The sequence below is a fragment of the Megascapheus bottae genome, chromosome X (assembly GCF_031878675.1).
Source record: "Megascapheus bottae isolate mThoBot1 chromosome X, mThoBot2.hap1, whole genome shotgun sequence".
NCBI classification, from domain to species: domain Eukaryota; kingdom Metazoa; phylum Chordata; class Mammalia; order Rodentia; family Geomyidae; genus Megascapheus; species Megascapheus bottae.
This window is the reverse complement of record NC_143547.1, coordinates 24,571,674-24,596,252: the sequence shown is the minus strand read 5'-3', so window position 1 is coordinate 24,596,252 and position 24,579 is coordinate 24,571,674. Positions and strand designations below refer to the sequence as shown.

The window sequence follows — 24,579 nt, the reverse complement described above, 5'->3', positions numbered from 1 at the left end:
AATAGTCTAAATACCATAATGCTTTACAAATTCCAGCCATTATTAACGTCTATTATGAATGTGCTAGCACATAACAAAGAGAAACCTGAAGAACAATGTTATCAAAGTTAATTCAATGAATCTCTGTTCGGAAGGTCCCACTAGTTTATCTATTAATTACAAAACTTATTATGCTGAATTCAAAACTATCTAATTCCAAAGTATATGTTGGTGATATTTTTACTCATCTGTAAAATAAAATTCTAAAAAAGAAATAAGACACTACGTGACATAAAATTATACATTTAATTGGAACCTGGTAAAAACCAATCCAAGAGTTACCTCAAAAGAAGTAAATTTTGTGACAATGAAAGTAATGGTTACAATGAGACCCTCACTTGCTTTCTTCCAGAGTCTAAACTATCTGTATCTCCACAGAGTTCAAAGCAAGATAGTTTTACTTTCCTTCCCTCTCAGTGGGTACCGGTGATACCTGAAACTGTAAACAGTTCGCCACATTAACTTGCAATTGCAGCCAAAGAAAGACAAACACAAAGAGTACTTCCTGGGACTAGGGTCATAGTGTGTTTGACTCTGTCATGAGAGAAGCACTTCAGAAGAAATAAGAGCAATGCAGTATTTGGTAGCTCTGTCTAAGATGACAGTGAAGCAGTAAAGAGAGAGATTGCTGATAGGAACAAAGGTCCCAGGAAGGTCAGGGATAAAAGAGTACACTTGTGTGCCATTTACACACAAAGTTTTAGCTTAGTGAAAGACGACAACTAAGCAGTAAATGTGTTAGCACCCATCAATACTTATGAGGAAATATAGTACATAGTTATACATATATGGTACACAAGCAATATAGTACACAAAAAATAAAAAAATGAACAAAAGCTTAGGCTACTACACATTAAACATTGAATTTGAATAAGGGAGATTAATCATGAATAAACATTACAATTGAAAATGTCACCTTTGCTAGTGAACACTGGCATTGAAGATTGTATCCTTCCTCACTAAATCCTGAGCTAAAATTCAAATTTGCTATGAAAATTTTGTATTCTAACTGTTTTAAAGGTGCCAAGAAAGTAAATAAGCTATATTTTTGAAATCATGATAGGGGTTTGGAGTCCTTAAAGATGACTAACAAGCTTTGATACAGATTACTAATCTTTGAAGAAATTTCAAAACATTGCTTTCTCTCTCTCTGTTTTATTTCTGATATTTGCATCTTGGAGAAAATTAAACCTGTTCATCATTATTTAATTATACATAGAATTATTTTATTATCTACCTTAAACCATTAGCTTGTGGCCAGTCTTATTTGATCTATGGTCCTACCTACCATCTACCCTGTTCTATGCTACCACCTCATTTCAAAACAAATCCACAACTTCCTATCATGTCATCTGCAAAGAGCTCAGAAATTACCTCCTAAAATTATAACAATACCAACATCATATATAAATTAATATTATTCCTTTCAAATATTCATCTGATAGTGAAATTTTCCTAATTACAGCATTTTCATTTTTGTTGGGGTATTGATTAAGATCCAAATATAATCTCTTTGTAGTAAATAGTATACTTTTGTTCTCTTTTACTTTTCCCAACCTTCCTTTTAATTTTTTAAATGTTTTTTGTTAAATATACTACCTTAGTTCTTCTCATATTTCTTGCAGATTGCATTTCATTTTTTATAGGCTTAGGTTCTCATGATGTTTAACATGGTTGACTTCCCCCTCTGTTACCATAAATTGGTTATTACAAAGTCTTGGACCTTAAGACTATACTTTCAGAAATCATTTCTATAGTATGTTACAAAGTCTTGGACCTAGGCCCTGGTAGCTCATATATGTAATCTTAGTTCCTCAGGAGGCTAAGATCTGAGGATTGTAGTTAAAACCAGTCAGGACAGGAAAGTCTGTGAGACTCTTATCTCCAATTAACCACCAAAAATGCTGGAAGTAGAGCTGTAGCTCAAGTGGTAGAACTCTTGCCTTGAGAAAATTAGCTCAAGGACAACACTCAGGCCCTGAGTTCAGGCACCAAGATTGACACAAAAATAAAAATAAGGGCTGGGATTTTGCCCTAGTGGTAAAATGCTTGCCTACTATACACAACGACATAGGTTCCATATGTCTTGGTACCACAAACATACAAAAAGCCAGAAGTGGTACTGTGGCTCAAGTGGAAGAGCTCTAGCCTCGAGAAAGCCCAAGAACAGTGCTCAGGCCCTGAGTTCAAGTGAAGGACTGGAAAAATTAAATAAAATATAAAAACCTCTAGTCTTTGTCATATTCCATTTTCATTCTTTGTCCATGAGTTTCAACAGGTAGTGCTATGTGAATTGCTCAGGAAGTTAACAAAGGTTATTTTTTCCCTAAAATATTAGAAGTCACTGATGACTATTTCTCCAGTTCCAATATTTTATTAGAAGTTGTAAATCAGATGTTTTAGAATCTCACTATTCTTTCTTCATTTATCCACAACTACTCTTCTTGTTTTGAGATTTAAGTAATTTTATTTACAAAAACAAGGCAATGGATTTGTTTTCTAATAACTATTACCTAGATCAAATAATGATTCAAAAATGCAATTTAAGTGTTTTTGCCATAACCAATGCATTGGCATTATATGAATTTTTAAGATCAAACAAAATGACAAGAGAACGTGCATTTCTTCTTTCTTTCCTAGGTATAACATGAAGGTATCCTAATTCTTACTGTGCATGTTGATGCCATGTTAATGATGTTGGAAATTATTTTTAAAAATTTGAGTTACTATTTATAAAGGTGATGTATAGAGGAGTCACCATTACATAATTCAAGTAAAGAGTACATTTCTTTTGAAATAATGTCACCCCTTCCCTTGTACTTTGAAGGGAAATTTTTCCCTCTCATTCTCATCCACAAGTTGGAGAGTTCAATGTCAACATAGAATCCAGTGAGTACCATTGTTGCATTTGTTCACCCTTTGTCCCTCCATAAGACTGATAAATGAATAGCAGAACAAAAAGAAAAGAAAACACACATAGCATATTTTATCATCACAATGTGCTTTTCAATATAAAAAGACAAGATAAAAACTAAACACTTGTCTTAATATTCCAATTTAAAAAAATACCTGTTGATTCTCACACATCCAAAAAAAGGGTTCAAAGTTGAAAAAATGAGCCTCATTTTTAATCAGCATAGGCACATAGATTTAATATACACAAATACAATCCATTACAACAGTCATTCATTTGTCTTTATCTTTGGTTAGCATCAATTAGTTGTTCTACAAGGAGTTTTCATTTTGATATGTATATATGCAAACAATGTACTTTGGTCAGATTCAGCCACTCCATCTTCTTCTTTCTCCTCTCTTTTCCACTCCCACTTTCCAAACCAATCTCAATAAGCTTCATTTCCATGTTTATAAATATGGACATAGAGTATGTTGACCAAATTCACCTTTCTTCCCCCTTTTCTGTTCTCCTCACCTCTCCCACTAGTACTCACACCTCAGATAGGATCTTCTCACATTACCGATATTCATTGTTTAATTGTATGTTACCCGTTCAAAGGAGTTCTTCCATTGTATTTTCTTACCCATAATCAAACTGGCACTCTTCAAATGGCTCTTATACTGTTGCAGACTTCCTGATTTTCTAGGATAAGACATCTTAGGCTTACCAATCCTGATACCAAGTATTTTTCTAGAGTACTCAGGTGCCTTTGGATGATAAAAGTTAACTGGAATATAATTGTTTTTTATCATTACCATTGATTATTGACCAATATCATTTATTGGATAGGAAAGGGGGGAAAACAAGATGAGGATGGGGGTGGGGGGAAGGAAATGGGGACCAAGACATGAGAAAGGGTATCAATGTATGTGAAGTAATGTACCTTCCATCTGGTGAATGTAATGTAACCCTTCTATTAATTACAATAAAAATAATATGGAAAAAAAAAACTAAAAAAAGAGGAAATACACTACAAGTCTATAATGATACTTCCAGTTCAATTCTGGGAATACAATTTTTTAATCTAATCTATATTTTATGTGCATTTCACTTTTCTCATACTAAAACAATCCCAATTCCCAACACAAACATAAATACTCATTTTCTTTATTCCATACCATACACACACAGCAATGTCAGAATCAAAACACCAACATTACAGAGATATTCCTGTAGTTCTTTCTATCCTTGAATATAATTCCTCCAGGAATGTACTCAAATTATTGTGCTTAATGGAAATCATATGGCACATTCTTCCCTGCATTCTAAAGCCAGAAACAAATGTGTTACAAAGTCTACCTCATCTATTTCTTATTGCTTTCTGTTTTTAAGGATTACTTTTTACATTTAATTTTGTAATATAGTTATAAAAATTGGCATTTTCCTAAATTCAAATATACAAAACAAGATCTATCTGGAGAAATTCTAGTCTATACCCTACACATTCTGTTCTTACATCCTGTCCCCATTGATAATTGTTTTTGTCGGTTGTATGGTTTGAACTCAGGGTTTTGGCACTATCCTGTTGTCCTTGATCCTTTCTGTGCTCAAGGCTTGTACTCTACCACTTGAGCCACAGTGCCACTTCTGTTTGGTTTGGTTTGGTTTTGCCAGTCCTGGGCCTTGAATTCAGGGCTTGGGCACTGTTCTTGAGCTCTTGGGCTTTCTCAAGGTTAGAACTCTACCACTTGAGCCACAGCACCATTTCTGGCTTTTTTTCTACGTATGTAGTACTGAGGAATTGAACCAGAATCTTCGTGCATCCTAGGTGAGCACCGTAACACTAGGCTAAATTCGCGGCCCACACTTCTGGTTTTTAAGTGGTGAATTGAAGACAAGAGTCCCATAGTGACTTTTCTCGCCCAGATGACTACGAAATTTGGTCTTCAGATCTCAGCCTTCTGAGTAGCTAAGATAACAGACATGAGCCACCTGCATCCAGCAAATAACCCTAGGTCTCTCTTTTCTTTATTTCCAGTCCTGGGGCTTGAACCAGGGGCCTGGGCACTGTCCCTGAGCTTCTTTTGCTCAGGATAAGCACTCCATCACTTGAGGCACAGCACCACTTCCCCCTTTGGTAATTTTTTAAAATTAGTTTTATGTTTATAATTTCTTTGTAATATAAGCAAATAAACATGCCATATATTCATATATGATTAAATAATTTCATACCCTGTGTTTCTTACACTAAATGCTCATATGTTATATATACTTCTATTCTCACAAAATAATATGTGTTGGCAGCTATGTTCTAGCAGCACATAGAACTATAATTCATTTCTATTCCTTTAATTTGGGGCAGTACTGGGGTTTGAGCTCAGGGCCTTATACCTTCTAGGCGGGCACTCATTTAGGCCACATCCCTAACCTTTAATGATTTCTTTATTCTTCAGGTGGGCTCTCACGCTTTTGCCTTAGCCAGCATATATAGCTTCCACCTGTTTACACCACCTAGGTTACTAGGATGGCAAGCCCAGCTTATTGATTAAAATGGGCCATTGATTGTGGGACAGTTCTTCAGCCTCCTCTTGAAGGAATCTGAGTTGTTCAATCTCTTGCTACATTGTGTTGTGGTAAATAATCTTACATATACATCTTTATACATTTTTGCCATTGTACTTTTGGTGTACATTCCAAGAGGGAGTATTAGTCATTAAACATGAAAATGTATTGGCAATTGTGTTACAAATTCCAAAATTCTCCTTCATGGATGGCATGTCCACTAGCAATATCTATTTTATGATCCTGCATATTGTGTTATGCGTCCATGTTCATTTTAAGGTGTATACAAGTATACCTTCTTCAGTGGGGTTTAAGTTGAAATCAAATCCTCATTATCTTCTCTGACAATCCAGTTCATTTTATAGTTTGTGTTGGCAGTATCTAGACACTACCCACAATGCAATAAATTGCTCCTTTTGCTTCTGTACAAAGACAGCATTGAAGACTAATTATTTCAAGGGACCAAAATTGGCCCACCTCAGACGTTCTCTAGTACACAAACTGAACACAATTTAGATGACCAGACTTCAACAGGGCAGAAGCCTAGCAGACACACTTTTAGAATGATCACCCTAAATAATGGGAGCTATAGAATACATACAAGCAATAAAATCATTTGCTTTTGAATGTCCTCATCTTTATATCTCTTCCTGCTGTGAAAGCTACTCTAGATCCTTCCCATCTGTGTTGTCAAATTCAGGTTTGTCTGCCCAGTGTCCAGGTCCTCTCAAACAAATGAGTCTCCAGTCTGTTCTTCCCTGCATGGCTCCTCTGCTGGTGCCAAGCTAAGCTGCTTGCCATCTCTTATACGTATAACCTTTCTCTTGCCTCTGAGCCTGGGAGTACAGTATTTCTGGTTCCCAGGATAAAAGACTGAGAGTAGCTAGTCCACTGTTTGTTTCCCCAAGCACCAGCCAGTTCCAGATTCCATTGGAACCCATTCTGTCTCCATTTATTTTACACACTACTGGTCCCTTGAGGACAACTGTCTTCACAAGAAACTCTGAAATCATTAGCATCATATTGGCACATTTTGCAGGACTGACGCATGCTGGGAGCCTGACTGCCTTGCTCTAAGCTTAATGGTTAAACGAATATCAATCTTGAAGTAAAAGCTAAAACTAGTTTGGTACCTGCCAGTAGCTGATGCCTATAATCCTAGTTTTTCAAGTGGCTGAGATGTGAGGATCATGGTTCAAAGCCAGTCCCAGCAGGAAAGTCCATGAGACTCTTATCGACAATTAACCACCAAAAAAGTGGAAGTTGCACTGTGGCTCATGGTGGTAGAGCACTAACGTCAAGAACAAAAGCCTAGGAACAGTGTCCAAGCTCTGAGTAAAAGCCCTATGAAGAGAACACACACACACACACACACACACACACACACACACACACACACACACAAGCTAAAACTACAGAATTGCTTTTCTCTTCAGAAAAGAATAGGAAATAAATGTTCCTAGACCATACATAGGGAGAACATACTTCCATACACCTTAAAGTCATAGTGGAAAAACTGGACTACAGAAAGCTCCCTACGCAAAGTGCCAATATGAAAAATAAACGAATCTCACCACCAACCCAATGGCAAATTGAGAACCATATAGTTCATGGGATGGTCACTTCCTTTAAAAAAATAAAAGAAGGAAAAAGAAAAAATCAAACCTTTAACTAGCATGATGACAAATTTATAATGGAATGTTATGGTCATGTACAAGTTGGCTACGAGGAATTTTAGATTTCTGAGTTGTGTTTGCAGATTTTGCTATATTTATTTGCAATATTTACATAGTGATTTATCTTAGGGATGGAACCCAAGTCTAAACATGAAATTAATTTATGTTTCATATATACCTTATACACAGAGTGTTCCATGTTTGTTTGTTTTGCTCCATTGCAATAGTTCTGTGTATGAAATCAAGTTTTATGGTTTGAAATGTTCCATTTTTGGTATCATGTCAGGACTCAAAAAAATTCTGATTTTTGAATATTTTGGATTTCAGATTTGCTGATTAGGAATGTTCCTTCTGTACATGATTTATATATACACATATTCAGAGAAAGATAATAATACATTATAACCATACTTCTCAGTGGTAACCATACCCCTCCCTCTCTGTGTGTGTGTGTGTGTGTGTGTGTGTGTGTGTGTGTGTGTGTGTGTGTGTGTGTGTCTGTTTCTGTCTCTTAGTGACTGGCAAATGAGAAGTATTTAATAAATGCTACTTGAAAAAAATTAATGGATATAAAAGAAAAAACATGTTTCCTATACTTGGGATATAGGTTCAGAATGAACCAAACTGAGCAGCTCAATTCATATTACTACCTTGTTGAATCAGGCTTCCCTACGTACACAAGAGTGTTGGGTGTAGCCTACCCTACACATGGAAATCAACATCTGCATTAAGGATAGATTCTGTTTTGAAGATTTGGAGCTTTGTGGAGATGTAGTCTAGACAGAAGATTTATTTTTGATACACTAATATTTTAATGTGGTTGTAGATTTAAGTTAATGTGTCATAAAATATCTGTCCTTGACTTATCCACTTTACAGGCTTAACATATTGTCAACTATTTATTGAGTTTAAGACAAATATTTGCTGAATATAATACTCAGGTACGTAATGGAGTCAGGTACTGTACTGGATATTCAAATGAGTGGTTAAGAAATTCTATATGCTTTGACAACATGTATCTAGGTATTTCTATGAGTACAGCTGGAATGCAGGATTAAGGTCAGAGCAACATGGTTAATAAACTATCTCGGGTCACAATGAGTTTGAATTTTGACTCAGTATATATCCTTAGCAACTTTCCTAAATCTTTGAGCCTCAGTTACTTCATTTGTAAAACAGGAATGGTAATTTTAACATCTGCCTTCCAAGATTGTGGTGATGTTTAATTAGGATAAAGTTGGAAAAAATATCAAACTTATACTTTGTGTAACACCATAAATAGAATAATAATTTCTATTCCTAAAAGTTTAATATATCTCTGGACATACATATAGCCCAAATATGAATTATCAAAAAGACATGATTGTATCAATATATTTAAAGAAATTGCACAACTCTAGCAATTTAGAGTTGCTTCTAATCCTGTAATTAAATGATACATGCTTTCATTTTGTTATATGACTCTTGTAAGATGGTCATCTTTCTGGTAGAGTCTTGAGGTGGCTTGTAATCTATATGAAAAGAGACTGGAAACTTTAAAGAAACTTACACTACTAGCTTTTCTAGTATATCAGGTCTTATAATATGGATTAAGCTTGGCCATGTATTACCAAGGGGGGCACACCATATTGAAACCATAGCAAATAGTGTCTCCAAAATTTATGTCTATGTGGAATTTATGAATGTGATCTTATTTTCAAATGTAATCAAGTTAAGATGAAGTCATACTGAACTGAAGTGGGACCTAAACCAAAAGACTGGTATCTTTATAAGAAATGAGAAAGACCTAATTTCTTTTTCCCTCTTTTTTTCCTCTCTCTTCTTCCCCAAGTCCTCCCTCCTTCCTTCCCCTTATGTTGGTAGAGGAACAGATTGGAGTGTCACAGCTACATGCCAAGGAACATCAAAAATTGCAAAGTGGGGCTGGGAGTTTAGCCTAGTAGTAGAGCGCTTGCCTAGCATGCCCTAAGATCCGGGTTCGATTCCTCGGTACCACATACATAGAAAAAAGCCAGAAATGGTGCTGTGGCTCAAGTTGTAGGACTCTAGCCTTGAGAAAGCCCAAGAGCCCAAGGACAGTGCCCAAGCCCTGAGTTCAAGGCCCAGAACTGGCAAAAAAAATTGCAAAGATTTACCAGGAACTAAGAAGAGACTGAAAGGATTCTTCCTTGGAGTTGGAAGAATGCTGCTCTCCTGATTACCTTGATTTGAATATATAGCCTCCAGAGAAAACACATCTGTTTTATGGAAGCCTCCAGCAAACAAGTTTTGCTTCTTCTCTTGTGTTTTTGCCATTTGTTACGATAAAATAGTCCCAGTAGGAGGAAGTCCCAGAATGTGGACATTTATGGAGTATATGTGAATATGACTCATAATTTGGAGAAAAGTTAATAAAATATCAGATGATACATAGTAAGCCTACAGAGTGGGAAGAAATACATGCATATTGTTATATTACATTTTGGCCTTGATTATTACACAAGATTATGGTAGAATCAGCTAACTCAAGTAGTGACAGATCATTGTACAGTTTCTCATATGTAAATAAAATCGAAACAAGATTTAAGCAGGTGAAAAAAGTACAGGGCATAGTAGGGGTAGTGATCATGCTTTATTCAATGTTGTTTGTCTACTGACTCATCTTTAGTAATAATAACAACAACCCACCATTCTATAGCAGGTCTTGTCTTTATACTCCCACTAAACAAAGATGGCCTTAAACAAATTATGATTATATGTCTGTACAAGATCACCTAATCTCAATGTGATATGCAGGGTTACCTAATATAGTGTATGTATAGCATGTGCCCAGAACTCAAGGTTACCTGAATATACTAAACCAGCTAAATCACAAAAATCCATAAGTGCAGGCCCAAAGCCTTCTTTCTCTTGCCAGTCCTGGAACTTGAACTCAGGACCTGGGTACTGTCTTTAAATATCTTAAGGCAAGCACTCTACCACTTGAGCCACAGCACCATTTCCTGCTTTTTCTGTGTAAGTGGTACTGAGGAATCGAATCCAGGGCTTTGTGTGTGCTAGGCAGGGTCTCTACCACTAGGCCTTGCTCTTGGCCCCCAAAGCCTTCTTGAAGCTATGGAGAGGGAGCCAGATTTACTCCATTTTCCTCATTGTAGATTGAGAATGAAAGATAATGGAGAGAAATAATTTTTTTAGAACTTAAAAAAATGCCAGATCTGCTTATTCATTACGATCAGTAATAAATGCAACCCAAATATGTTGGAGAAGTGGGAGAGAGTAGATTCTGTTTTAGAACATTTCCTTTTCCATGATAAGAAGGAAATAGGACAGCTTTGTAATCACCCACCATGTTTTCCTGATCCCTATTTGGATGAACAGACAACAAAATGGAATACAGTGGGAGGAATAGGAATGAAAATTGGAGAGGCCTCTGAGCTGTTTCTATCTTTGTTAAAGGAACCAACAGCCCAAATAAGAAGGGGTTGTCTTCAAAAATTGACATATGGCTAGACTTGTTTTGAAAAATTAAAAATAGAAGAGGATTTCCAGTGTTTCAAGCTTAGAGCATAAAAATAAGAATCAACTTGCACAGATGTGGGCAATAACAGAATGAATAGTGGAGCCTGATTAGGCACATTTGCCCAGGGCAACTCATTAGAAAGCACCCGGCTACAGCACTAAAACTCTGATAATTTCCACTGCCTCCCACCATTATCACTTTTTTAGTATCAGAAAGAAAGTCAGTGTATTTTTAAAAAAATGTCCTACTTCTGGGGCTGCTTGTTTGGCCTAGTGGTAGAGTACTTGCCTAGCATGCCCGAAGACCCAGGTTCAATTCCTCGGTACCACATATATAGAAAAAAGCTGGAAGTGGTGCTGAGGCTCAAGTGGTAGAGCTCTAGCCTTGAGAAAGTCCAAGGATGGTTCTCAGGCCCTGAGCCCAAGCCCAGGACTGGCAAAAAAAAATGTCCTACTTCTGAAATGGATTTGTTTCACAAGCCCTTTTCTTCCTCATAGAAACACTAGGAACCTTCCAGTGCTTTTGTGAGGGGTGCATGGCAATAACTCTCCTTATTCTTAAGGGAGGAAATTGAAAATTCACCATGTACCTTTGTTTTCCGCTTCTGTCTCCTTTGCAAGTGGCAAGGTACTATTACAGAGTAGGTAAGTTTCCAGTATGCTCATTTACTGTATGTATTTAATTTTAATTTTTCCCTGCCAGTCCTGGGGCTTGAACTCAAGGCCTGAGCACCATCCCTAAGGTTTTGGGTTCAAGGCTAATGCTCTGTCACTTGAGCTAAACCTCCATTTCTAAATTTTTGAATAGTTTATTGGACATAAAAGTCTCATTGACTTTCCTGCATGATCTGGCTTAGAACTATGATTCTCAGATCTCAGCCTGATGAGCCACTGGCACTTAGCTTATTTGTGTATTTACATTTAACAGGTTCATATCTCCTCTTCTTTTGCAGTTGGAAAGAGAAGACTTCTTTGATCTTCAAAAAGTAAGAGCTATATAATGAGTGAATGTTGTTCTTAATGTACGGTTATTTCTCATCTCTTTTGTTGTCCCTTGGTTATTCTCATATTGTTACAGTATCTTACCTTGTAATCTGGTATATTGTATATACTTTCATTTGTTTATTTGAAATAGGAAAGGGAAGGGGGAAACAAGTTGAAAGGAGGGGGTGGGGGAGGAAATTGGGGACAAAAACATGAGAAGGAATATCAATATGTGTAATGTAATGTTCCTTCTATCTGGTGAATATAACTGTAACCCCTCTATTAATTACAATTCTCTAGAGCATTTCAGGAAAATATTTTTTGTTTTGGTGCTTTTTCTATTATAAAGTAATTCATGCTTTTCATAAAATCATGCTACATAGAAAAAAAAGTAGCTAGGGAAAATAAAACTCTGAGAAGTATGCAGCCATGTAGTGTTCTATGAATTGAATTACATGTGTCCCTAATTCATCTGTTGAAGTTCTAGCTCCCCATATGCCATAATCAGAGAAAGTGCCTTTAAAGAGGTAGTTAAGAATAAAAGAGTTCATAAAGTGGGGCCTTAATTTGACAGGACTAGTGTATTTTGAAGGACAGGAAGACACGCCAGAGAGCACTTCTAATGCAATGCAAATGAAAGGACATGTGAGAACACAGAAGACTGGTGGCACAGAAAGTGAGGTCACACCAGAAGCTAAATCTCCCAGCATCTAGATGGACTTCCAGCCTCATCTAAGTCCTAATAAACTCCTCATTCCAACATTAAACAGATCTGGGCCTAGAACACCCCTTCAGAATTGTGTCATAATTGGTTACACAACTGTACATTTATATCTTAGCATTGCTCCATCATTGAATAGGGGCAAGAACTTTAGATGAGTTATCTTTCTTTATTGGAAATGTCTGCCATTAAATGAGATGGTCTCAAACAGGGCTGATAGTTTCGGACTTGAAAGCAAATCTTCCAGCAGTATGGTACTAAGTTCTTCATTTTCCTTGGAGCAAAATCACAAATCCATGCCTTTATACGTCATCTACTATCCTAACACTCCAAGTCTAGAACTCCTTTTTTCTGCCCTCTATTAGCTGGAATTTTACTCCTCACTCAATTTCATCTCAGAGAGAAGTGGGGTATAGTAGCTTCCAAATATTCATCCCAGCCCTCTGCTTGCCTGCTCTGTCTCCTCCTATTAACTCATCCTTACAACTCAATGTTCTGTTCATGTACACCACAGGTGTTGTGGACATTCCTGAGGTTTATGACTTGCCTTTTCTCATACATATCAATTGCAATTTCATTCTTATAGGAAAATATAATGCAGTAAGCCTATCTCAGTTATCTGCTACTAAATATTTTTTTAAAAGCTACCATGAAACTTAGTGGCTTAAGACAATATTTCTTACTGTGATTTTATGGTCAATAATTCAGCCACATTTTTCAATATTCAGTTTGTGACTACACTTAAAGTCTAACTAGTTTTGCTCACCCAGAGCAGGATATTTCCCCCTGGAATATAATGTGGAACTGAAGATTAAAACACAGGGCCTGTGCTCTCACTTTGATTTTTCACTAAAATCTGTCAATGTACTACTTGAACCATACCTCCAGTTCTTATTTTTTGCTGGTTAATTGGTGATAAGAGTCTCACAGGCTTTTCTGTGTAGACTGGCTTTTATCCCTGATCTTAGATCTAGACCTCCTGAGTAGCTAGGATTACAGATATGAGACATCAATGCCTAGTTAACTATGGCATATTGTTTACTCATCTGTTTTTTTGTGTGCACTCTTTGCCTATTTTTGAATCAGTTTTAAGATTACCACATTGTCGGATGAAGCCAAAAATCAATTCCAAGGGGCTGGGAGCATGGCCTAGTGATAGAGTGCTTGCCTAGCATGCATGAAGCACTGGATTTGATTCCTTGGTACCATATACACAGAAAAAGCCGGAAGTGTTCCTGTAGCTCAATTAGTAAAGTGCTGGCCTTGAGAAGCTCAAGGACAGTGCCCAGGCCCTGAGTTCAACCCCCAGGACTGGCATAAAATAAAATAAAATCCCAATCATGAGATCAAATAATATTCATTTACAATAAGTTACAAATCATCGTGATATTTTTTCAGTCCACAGCACCAAGAATTGAGTTCGTTGATACAAAAAGTAAATGTAAATATTATGATTTTTATATACATTACCAAACCAAATTCACAAACACATACATACAAATGAGAGATTTTCCAAGCCAACATCGAAAGCTATTTCTAATATGTGTTGCTTGATCTGTGAGTAACCACTTCCTTGTACCCAACTTCAATGCCTTATCCCCCACTTTAAATTTATTTTCTCTTGTTAATTCTCCAACAGCATTGCCAAACAAGACCTATATTGTCATCTGTCTCTCATGTGTAGAAAAAAAGGGTTTAGTCTTGATGAGCTCTCAAAAATCCCTTCTATGACTAGAATCCAATGAAGCAGTGATACCTGAATTAGAAAAACTAATCTTCAATATCCTAGAGTTTAAATGCCAAGTTTTAAGCCTCTGGGCCAGCTTCAATCTGCAGAAGGTCATCATTCAATGACACAACCTTGTTGAAAACAGCTTTACTTCAGTTGGCATTTTTTAATGAAATTAGTCCAGCCCACCGGGATTTTCACTGAAGGGGAAAATAGGCCATGAGTAAATTAGAGTTGACACTCTTGTCTGGAGGAAAAAAATATTGCATTTGGAAGAATGTAAGATTAATGCACTAAATGATTATTATGTACCCCTAAACTAAACCTCAGGAAATTCCAGCAAAATTGAGGCATCAAATGTCAGAAACTATGACAGTACTGTGTATGTGTGTGTGTACATGTGTGTATGTGAACACACATTTCCTAAACAGCAGAATCTTGCAAACAAATCACATTTGCACATAGAGTAACAACATATTCTAGTCCTGATTTTTTCACTCTTCTTTTTATACAGTGTTTCTCATAGTTTTTCCTCAGACTTTTAAGCTAAGGCAAGCTTTTTAAAGAGCAAAATAAAACTGTAGCTTGATTTTTACATGTCAGCACAGGGTGATGTCACTTTCTTGTCTCTCCTTCATTGTAAGAGAAATGGATATGGTTAGATTTGTGTCACAGTTTAACGCACAGATAGGCAATCTTTACAGACATGATATAAGCCAAATATAAAGTTACTAGTCAGTGTCTTCACTAGAACCATCAATTAAGCAAAACATTCAAGAACTTTCTTAACTCACATGGAAAATCATTATCTGCTTTTTAGCTCTCTTTCAGATAATATTATATGCAATATTTTTATATTAGTATGAAAATAAAGTCTCATACTTTATTTAAACAGAGTTAATAATGATTTCCAGGTAAAAATCCAATGAAAAAATTTTTAATATAAAAATCTCATCCCTTTCCCTAAACTCTTTGGTTATAAATAATTCTCTATTATATTTTATTTTATTTCATTAGTTTTGTATACAACACATGATGCAACACCATGATGTTACATCAGATTTCATCATTACTTCCTTTGCCTTAATAACTTGTGATAGCTATTTCAACACATGCATGACTTGTGTTTAAATATAATACCATCAACTGCCCAGATCAATCATAATGTAAGTCTTTACGGGTCAATGTATTTGGTACAATGTATTTTCATGACAATGTAAGTAGAAAAGCAAGCGAAGGTGGCAAGGATGGGGCCAGATCAAAATGCATTGTACAAACAAATTGCTTTCTTAAATGGCAAAAATTAAATACATACCCTAAAATTAAAATAAAAAATTGAAGGAGTGGATTGGGAGGGGTGGTTGAGAATGTTGAAAGGGCTGACAATGATCAAGATGCACTGTATTCAGGCTGGAGTTTGGCCTAGTGGTAGTGCTTGCCTAGCATGCACAAAAACCTGGGTTCGATTCTTCAGAACTACATACATAGAAAAAAAGCCAGAAATGGTGCAGTGGGCTCAAGTGGTAGATCTCTAGCCTTGAGAAAGTCCAAGAACTGTGCTCAGACCCTGAGTTTAAACCCAGGATTGGCAAAAACGATGCACTGTATTCATAAATAGCTTTGGTGAATAGAAACTCCTTTTTACTACTACTTAAAGATAATACAAATATTTTTAAATAGATACATAAAGTATGTGTCTTTCTTACTTTGGAATGTTAAAAAAAAGAATGGGAGCTAGTTGCCAGAGGCTCATGCTAGCAAATCTAGCTACTCAGGAGACTGAGATCTGACTGAGGATCATGGTTCAAAGCCAGTCTAGGTAAGAAAGTCCATGAGATGCTTATCTAAGATTAACCACCAGAAAACTGGAAGTGGCACTGTGGCCAAAGTGATAGAGTATTAGCCTTGAGCTGAAGAGCTCAGAGAAAGTACATAGGTCCAGGATTCAAGATTAACAGCCAGAAAAAAAGAATAATAAAGAAAAAGCCTTGGGGAGAAAAGGAGAGTCAACTTTGAAAGTGTTTAGGTAACTATACTAGGAAATTTTTCCAAATAATAATAAATAAGCTATACCTACAAAATTTGCATTTTGAACTGCTTATAGTAGCTTAACCTGAAATACATTCAATTCAATTCATAATTGAGAAGAAAGAGAAAACTTTGTGTAAACAGTAATATAGGAGTGTATGTGACTACAGAAAACAATCTTAACCTTTGATACACATTGTCCCATCTTGATCTCTGGTTGAGATGTTAGATGGTTTAGCTCCATCAACATGTGTCTGGGAATGCCTCTTGACAGTGGATTTACAATGTTTCCAAAATAAAAGACAAATCTGAATATCATGACCTGAAAGATGGAGAATGTAAGTGAAATCTAGACAGATATTCTGATATGGGGACTAAGCAGCCTCAATGAAGCATTGATGTGTGGCCTAAATGAATGAGGAAAGCATTTGGCGATGTGGAGGACCTGTAATGTCTTTTCTTAATGCAATCATCTTGAAGTTGTTGATTATAAACTTCACCCAATCCTCAGTAATTGAGAAAACTCGAGTTAAGACTCCATTTATCCAAACAGACTATCATCTTGATTTCCTGTATCTACCTAATCCCAAATTTCAAATTCTCTGCTCTCTTCTTTGAGTAAGTCAGAAGGATACTGAACTGGATCAAGATCAAGAATTTTTCCTGGAAAAAATTACGCCCCAGAGTTCCAGTCAAGATGGCAGTAAGCCAATAAAGAATCACCCTAGCTTTCTCTAATCAGTTATTTAGGGTCTTAACACACACTATACTCAGAAATTGACAAAAAGAAAAATACAAACAGAGAATGTCAAGAATGAAACAGAGCTTATACTTAACCAAAAAGACAGAAAATTGTGAATTGCCTTCCTCTCACCCACCATCCCATGCCTGCAGGCCACCTAAGATGGGAGACTGGCACCACAGCTGCCTGGGACCCTGACCAACACACACAGCCATGCAAATCAGCAATGTGAGATCACAACACTCAGAAGAAGAAAACTTTCACAGTGCCAGGACCTTAACCAGCACACATAATGACACAGTTCAGCAAGATGAGACTGCAGCATTCAGAGGCAGAAAACTTTCACAATGCTACTGGTCAGCCAAGAACCAGAGCCAGGAACTTTTAATATCCTGCCCACAGGGATCCCTTCCACAAGAGACCAGCACTGGTGGTGACCCAGAGATCTTAGCTTGAACCTCTCCCCCTTGTCCAAGAAGGGACACCATATTTGAAGATGGGAAAGAGGCCGGGGCCCTTACTTATCCAGCCCTCCCCAAACCTGTCTGTTTCCAGTGAAAAGACCACCAGGTCCAATACTGGTTGGGACCTAGGACCCTGCATTCTCCACAGCCCTGGCTGCTATCAGAAAAACCTGATCTGCTAAAAGACAGCAGGAACAATGTCCCTACATCCTGATGGGAGCCTTTCCCTTCTGAAGCTCATGGCTACCTCAGAGTCCTGAATCTAGCCCTCACCCCCACCCACTCGTACCCCAGGCCACACTGAGTGTCTGCAAGTCCAGGGACTGAGTGCAGGCTGGTTCACACAATGCAAGTTGGCTCAGAGTCAAGCACATGCAACACTCCAAGTGAGACCAAGTCTGCCGGAGCCAAGAACTGATAGATTAAGTCAAAAGATCAAATTTATGCATAGTTCGGATGGATGAGGAAGAATTTCAAAACTAAAAGCAATGAAAATCTAATCAATAAAATAACAGAAAACTTCCCCAAACTTTGGAGAAAATCCCCACATCTAACAGAAGCATACAGAACTCTCAGCATGTATGAAAAAATACTCCTAGACAAATGGTAGTGAAAACACTGGACTTTAAAAAAGGGCATTGATTTTAAATGCAATAAAAATCACAGAAAGAACTGTATTAAAACAAAAAGATCACATTCACTGCAGATCAAACGACACAAACTCTCAATGCATGGAAAGACTGGAATGGTATAATTCAAGTCCTGAACGTCAACAACAGCCAACCCAAACTAGCGTACCTAGCAAAGCTATCACTTCCAATTAATGGTGAAACTAAAACCTTCCATGACAAGCAAAAAAAAATGACAGGAATTCATGAACATAAATCAGTATTACAAAGATTGCTAAAGGCAAGCATAAATCTGAAGAAAACAATCAAAGGCAAGGAAACACATTAGACAAAAATCAGTAGAAAACTATTTTAGTAACAAATGCATAGGAAAGAAGCAAAATACAGGAAATAAAGAAATGGCAGGACACCATTGGCTCATACTTATAATCCAAGCTACTCACGACTCACGAGACTGAAATCTGAGGATCATGGATTGAAGCCAGCCCAGGCAATAAACTCAATGAGAGTTTATCTCCAATAAACTACTCAGAAAAAGCCAAAAGTGGCACTCTGGCTTAAGTTGTAGAGTGATATCCTTGCACACAAAGAGGCTCAGGGTCAGCACCCAAGTCTTGAGTTCAATCTCCAGGATCAGAAAAAAAGAAAAAAGAAAAGAAAAGGGCAGGAAACACAACACATCTCTCCAGTATAACTTTAAACATTAACAAACTCAATTCCCAAATCAAAAGTATAGCAACAGGAGACTTCAGAAGATGGCACAGAGACAATAGGGACCCAGCCTAGCTCTTTCCCACAAAAAGAGAGAATCAGAGAATACCACGAGCCAACAACCTTAAGAAACCCACAACTACAAATTCAAGAAGAAAAGGAGAAGTACACAAACCGGGAAAAAATCCAGATAAAGCTTATATGCAACGTTCTCAAAGAATCTGAAATGTGAGGAGCCCTCCCCCACCCCTCACCACAGGATCCAATCCACGAAAGCCACGGCTGAGGGCGCCAGGCCGGGAAGCCCCAAACTCCAGCAACACCAGCAAGCAGCAGAATCCAGAGGCAAGAACCAACACAGACCATTCGCGGACAGCACAGAAGACAGCGGAGACAAGAGAGAAAGAGAATGACCCACCAACACTGCAGAGCAACTCACATCTAACCGAGTAGCCCAGCGGGTTCCCCAAACCCATCGGGAAAGCCGAGCTGCTGGAGAGCTACAGAACTTAACCCAAACCCCTCCACCCTGCCCAAGAAAGACTGGAAAGTGCAGGGGGGCAAGGAGTTCTGAATCCTGTCCCTTCCCCCAACAACCCCCTCCCCCAGGCCTGGAGACTGACAGGCAAGTGGGCACTAAGATGCAGCACCCCACCAAAGGGGGCGAAGGTGTCCCTTCTCCCACCTGCCCAACAACCTCCTCTCCCAGGCCACTGAAACTGGAGACTGAGGGGCGCTGAGACCCTGCCTTCCAACAGCGTGTGGGGGTGTGCGGGAGTCTGGGAACCAATATCTGACTGACCCAAACCTGAGCCCTGAGCAAGGTGCCCTCCTCCTGGGAGTCTCCAGCAAGACAACACCAAGGGGCCCCACACGGAGTCACAGACAGACTCTCTGCCAAAGCGGCTGAAACAGAGCAGGGAACTGAAGGGCAGACCAGCAGGGGACGAGCTTGCCCTCTGAGAGTCAGAAAGGTGCAGCTCCGCCCTCAGAGCCCCACATTCTTGGCTGGGCCCCACCCCTGGGAATAAGGCAGAAACCAGTCAGGCTAATTGAGCTGAGAGCACTTAAAACCCCCAAATCCCAGGCCCTTGGCTGGGCCCCGCCCCCAGGAACAGGGCAGGAAAACTAGCCATCTGCCGGGCTAGCTGAGCTCGAAGAGCACAACTCCATCCTACAGCCCACAAGGGGCCACTGGATGGGCTGAGAGCTAGCTGTGCAGCAGCACACAGCCTCTGGAAACAGGCCGAACATCTGCAAAAGTTTCAAACTCTGACCTAGTCAGCAGAGAAACCAATCTGGTTGAGAACCACAGATATGCACAGATTCCCAGAAGCAAAAGTCCCAAACCAAGTAAAGACCACCACCTACCGACTACAGAGCAAACTTACAACAGTCCTTGATGCCTCGGAAAGCACAAAGACAAATTACGACATAAAAAATAATCAAAACCCCACACAAAGCCCAAAAGGAAACAAGAGCGAAGGGCCAAGATAAATGTCACCATCCCAAGAAATGACACCTGAAGAGACATGACATATGACTCTATTCAAGGAGATGATTTTGGATATGACTAATGAAATTAAAGCAGTATTCTAAAAACAAAAGAAGGAAATTATCAAGGAGTTCTTCAAATTCAAAAGAGAAGTGGAAGAAAAGATTAATACCTTCTCAGCAGACATGATCAGCTCAGTGTCCACAATTCAAGCAAAAATGGAGGCATTAAGCAGCTGATTGACTGAGATGGAGAACAGGACATCAGGAACGGAAGACAAAACACAAGAGCTGGAACAGAGAATCATTAGCCTGGAAAGATCAGTCAGAATTCACCAGAGAGAACTCCAGGACTTGGCAGATGCAGCCAAGAAATCTAATCTTTGTATAAGAGGAATCGGTGAAGGGGCAGCGTTCCTTGATAAAGGAATGCAACCCTTATTCACCAAAATCATAGATGAGAACTTCCCCAACCTCAAAAGGGAAAATACTCACATTATTGAAGGATTCAGGACTCCAAATAGGCAAGATCATAGAAGGAACTCATCTAGACATATCATAGTAAAAACACTAGACCTGAATACCAAGGAGCAAAAACAAAGTGTTATACTACAATGGTAAAAAATTAGAATAACTGAAGACTTTTCCATGTAAACCCTAAATGCAAGAAAAATTTGGAAAAGCATCATTTATACCCTGAAGACCAACAACTGCCAACCCAGGCGGATTTATCCACCAAAACTAGCTTTTACATTTGAAGGGGAAACAAGAATATTCCATTCCAAAGAGAAACTATATGAATACATACACACCAAACCAGCATTACAAAAATATTAAATAATCAAGAACAAATTGCAGAACAACTAGAAGCCCCATCAAGAAGCAACTACCTATAAGTCACTAAATACAAAAGAGGAAAAAAAGAGAAAGAAACTCAGAAGTAAAATTAAATAATGACAAAGACCCTGGCCACTTTTTCATAATTTCCCTAAATGTGAACAGGCTGAACAATCCAATCAAAAGACACAGAGTAGCAGACTGGATTAAGAAACATGACCCATCCATATGTTGCCTCCAAGAGACCCACCTCACTGCCAAAGACAGTAACAAGCTCCAGGTGAAAGGATGGAAATGAATTTTCCACTCCAATGCACCATGCAAAAAAGTAGGAGTTGCAATCTTAAAAAAAATTAACTTCTCAGTAAAATCAGTACATAAAGATACTGATGGCCAGTACATATACGTAAGGGGCACAATCAATACACAGAATATTACAGTTATAAACATTTACTCCCACAACACAGGAGCCCCCAAATTCATCAAGCAAACTCTCTTAGAATTACAGAAAAAGATAGATACAAACACAATCATAGTGGGAGACTTCAACACACCACTCTCACCAAATGACAGTTCAACTCAACAAAAGTTAAGCAAAGAAACCATCAAATTAAATGACAACATAGCCTAGCTGGGCTTAATAGATATACAGAGAGTCTTCCATCCAACGGCGAAACTTCTTACATTTTTCTCAGCAGAACATGGAACACACTCCAAAATAGATCATATAATAGTTCATACAGAAAATTTAAGCAGATACAAGAGGACTGATATAATCCCATGCATTCTATCTGATCACAGTGGAGTCAGAGTAGCTCTGAACAATGCAGTAAAAGTCAAAAAAAAAACCTTCAAACACTTGGAAGCTGAGCAACACACTCCTGAATAACTCCTGGGTGACAGATCAGATCAAAGAAGAAATTCAAAACTTTCTTGAATGTAATGACAATCAAGAGACTTCACAAAGGAATTTATGGGACACAGCAAAGGCAGTTTTAAGGGGCAAATTTATCGCATTAGGAGCGCATATTAAAAAACAGAAGAGCACGTAAATAACCTAAAAAAATGAAACAACTAAAGGAGCAAGAAAAAGTTAATTCTAAAACAACTAGAAGACAGAAATAACAAAAATAAAAACAGAAATATCAGAGATTGAAATAAGATCCACTATACACAAAATTAATGAATCAAAAAGTTGGTTCTTTGAAAAAGTCAACAAAATAGACAGACCCCTGGCAAGATTAATCAAAAAAAGGAGAGGGGAGACTCAAATAAACAAGATAGGAGACCCCACGGGAACAATCACAACCGATATCCAAGAAATTCAGTCCGTTATGAATAAGTACTACTAGGGCCTATATTCAAAGAAACAAGAAATCTATTATAAAGGGATGTAAATATAGGCTGCCCACATTGAACAATAACGAGGTAAACAAATTGAACAATCCAGTTTCATACAATGAAATCATGGAAGCAATCAGGGAAATGACAACCAAAAAGAGCCCAGGTCCAGATGGTTTCACTGTGGAATTCTACAAGACGTTTAAAGATGAATAACACCTATACTCTTAAAACTCTTCCGAGTAATAGAAGCAGACGGAGCAATACCAAACTCATTTTATGAAGTTAATATTACTCTCATCCACAAACTAGGGAAAGACCCAACAAAAAAAGAAAACTAAAGACCTATCCCTCTAATGAACACAGATACAAAACTCTTTAATAAAGTACTAGCCAACAGAATCCAGAAACAAATTTAAAAAATGGTACACTACAGTCAAGTAGGCTTCATCCCACAGATGCAAGGCTGATTTAACATTCGCAAATCAATCAATGTAATACATCACATCGATAGAGCTAAGGATAAGAATCATATGATAATTTCTCTGGACGCGGAGAAGGCATTTGACAAAATACAACATCCATTCCTGTTGAAAGCACTATAAAAATAGGAATAAGAGGTACATTCCTCAAAATAGTTAAAGCCATATATGAAAAACCTACAGCCAGTATTATACTAAATGGTGAAAGACTGCAACCATTCACCTTAAAATCAGGAACTAGACAGGGATGCCCACTCTCTCCACTCCTCTTCAGTATATTACTGGAACCCTTAGCCAGAGCAATAAGACAAGAAAAGTACATCAAAGGGATCCACATAGAGAAAGAAGAAATTAAACTATCCCTATGCAGATGACATGATCCTCTACTTGAGAGACCCAATAAGTCCACTCCCAAACTCCTAGAATTAATAAACCACTTTAGCAAAGTGGCAGGATACAAATTTAACCTTCAGAAGTCAGTAGCTTTCTTGTACACCAACAATACACAAACAGAAGGCCAAATCAAGAAAATGATCTCATTTGCAACAGCCCCCAAAAGAATAAAATACTTAGGAATTAACTTAACCAAAGATGTGAAGGAATTATTTAATGAAAACTACAAAAGCCTAACAAAATAAATGAAAGAGGACACTAGGAAATGCAAAGACATCCCATGCTCATGGCTAGGGAGAACCAACATAGTGAAAATGGCTATACTGTCAAAATTGATATACAAATTCAATGCAATCTTCATCAAAATCCCAAAGACATTCTTTACTGAAATAGAAGAAAATCCAAAGGTTCATATGGAACAAGAAAAGACCTAGAATAGCCAAAACAATTTTAGGCAAAAAGAGCAATGCAGGTGGGATTACAATACCAGACTTCAAGCTCTACTATAGAGCCATAATAACAAAAACAGCATGGTATTGGCACAAAAACAGACCAGATGATCAATGGATCAGAATAGAAGATCCAGAAATAGAACCACATACCAATAGTCAACTTATATTTGACAAAGGAGCCAAAGATATACAGCGGAACAAAGTCTATTCAATTATTGGTGTTGGCAAAACTGGGCAGCCACATGCAGAAAACTAAAAATTGACCCTAGCCTTTCACCATGCACAAAGAGGATCAAAGACCTCAACGTCAGACCGGAAATCGTGAAACTGCTACATGATAGAGTAGGAGAGACACTGGAACTCATAGGCACAGGCAAAAGATTTCTGAACAGAATCCCAGGGTGACAACAGATTGGAAAGAGACTCGATAAATGGGACTACCTAAAAATAAAAAGTTTCTGCACAGATAAAAACATAGCCATAAAAGTAGAGAGACAGCCAGTAGTACATCTGACAAATGCTTAATATCCAGTATCTACAGGGAACTCAAGAAACTAATCCCCACCAAAACCAACAAACCATTTACTAAATGGGCAAGAGAACTAAAGAGAAACTTATCAAAAGAAGAGATTAAAATGGCAGAAAAGCATATGAGAAAATGTTCATTATCCATGTTACACTACTATCAATTATGCTTCATCCCACAGATGCAAGGCTGGTTTAACACACATAAATAGTAAATGTAACTCACCACATCAACAGATCCAAAGACAAGAACCATATGATAATCTTAATATATTAAAAAAGTCCTTCAACAAAATAGAACATCCTTTCATGTTTAAAGCTCTGTAGAAACTAGGAGTAGAGGGAACATTCTTTAAAACATTAAAGGCTATATATA

The 24,579-nt window shown here is 37.8% G+C and overlaps 1 pseudogene; it reads left to right on the top strand.

Moving 5' to 3' along the window:
• Positions 1-1,765: 1,765 nt before the first annotated feature.
• LOC150040609 (small nucleolar RNA U3) lies at positions 1,766-1,872 on the top strand (annotated as a pseudogene).
• Positions 1,873-24,579: the final 22,707 nt, after the last annotated feature.